Source organism: Poecilia latipinna, unplaced genomic scaffold, assembly GCF_001443285.1.
Source record: "Poecilia latipinna isolate Pla-1442-1.1 unplaced genomic scaffold, P_latipinna-1.0 Scaffold1599, whole genome shotgun sequence".
NCBI classification, from domain to species: domain Eukaryota; kingdom Metazoa; phylum Chordata; class Actinopteri; order Cyprinodontiformes; family Poeciliidae; genus Poecilia; species Poecilia latipinna.
The window spans coordinates 29,702-30,799 of NW_015114215.1; the positions used below are offsets into that span (position 1 = coordinate 29,702).

A 1,098-nucleotide genomic window follows, 5' to 3' on the forward strand; every position below is an offset into this window, starting at 1 on the left:
TCTTAGAGTATTCCAGACAATAGTGGAACACACAAATTACAAACTTTTTGTGCTGTTGTAACCATTAAGCAACCTTATAAGTTGAAAGACATTGTTGATGTTACTATTATAAAATAGCTTGCAATTAAGTTTTGGCAAAGCTCAAAGTAATTTTCACAGGTGGCGGAGTGTTAGCAGCTGCTGAAAGTAACTAAAAAGTTACTTTTAATGTAATTTAGTTACTTTCCAAATCAAGTAATCAGTAATTTAACTAATTTACTTTTTCAAGGAATAATTGGTAATCCAATTAATGTTACTTTTTCAAAGTAACTATGCCATCACTGTGAGATGAGAGGTGGAGATCCTCCTGGACAGATCACCAGTCCATCACAGGGCCCTGAAAGCTATCAATGAATAAAATGTATGAAAAAGAAGTGGTAGATTAACAAGGGGAATAAATTCTGTCCAATTATTTTCAAATCAAGATGTGTTTATTAAGCACTTACCGTTGGAAACACACCAGTGTTTGCTGATGTTAAAAATGTAGCCAGCTGCTCTGGTAAAAAAAAAAGAAAAAAGAAAAAAAGCTTTACATCATGAAGACAATGTGGAGGTTCATCCTCAGAACTGATTGGTGATCTGGTGGAGCCAGAGCCTCTTCTGAAACAGGAAAGTCTTTAGGTTTTCAAACACTTGATCTCTCTGGCTTTCTCTTTCAATTTACTTAGACTGCAAAAATGTGTTAAAGACAAAACAATGAAAAATGAGTTATAACAGCCTCACAATATCACAGTCTCTTTGGCATACTGAGTATAATTAAAACCAGGTTAAGTTTATCAAGAAAACTATATTAAGTTCCAACACACGGAGCCTCCATGCATTTGTAACATGAAGTTGAATGGTTGTTATAATAATATATATTGATTAAATGACTATTTCTCAAACAAACACAGGTATGTTTATATGTGTACTGCAGTGTTTATAATTAAATTAAGATAATTACCATTTTTAAGTGAACTTACCACAAGCTAGCAAGACTTTAGTATCCTTTGCTCCTTTCGCACCATATTTTCCATACAGTTCTTGTCCTGTTGTGTTATCGTCCAACTTGGTCTAGGA

At 33.6% G+C, this 1,098-nt stretch overlaps 1 long non-coding RNA gene across 1 annotated transcript in view; it reads right to left on the reverse strand.

The window, feature by feature from the left end:
* LOC106963915 (uncharacterized) overlaps positions 1 to 223 on the reverse strand; it is a 9,096-nt gene extending 8,873 nt beyond the window's left edge. The window contains exon 1 of the long non-coding RNA XR_001428286.1: positions 91 to 223. This is a non-coding gene — a long non-coding RNA (uncharacterized LOC106963915). The remainder of the gene's footprint in view (positions 1 to 90) is intronic.
* Between the last annotated feature and the right edge of the window lie 875 nt (positions 224 to 1,098).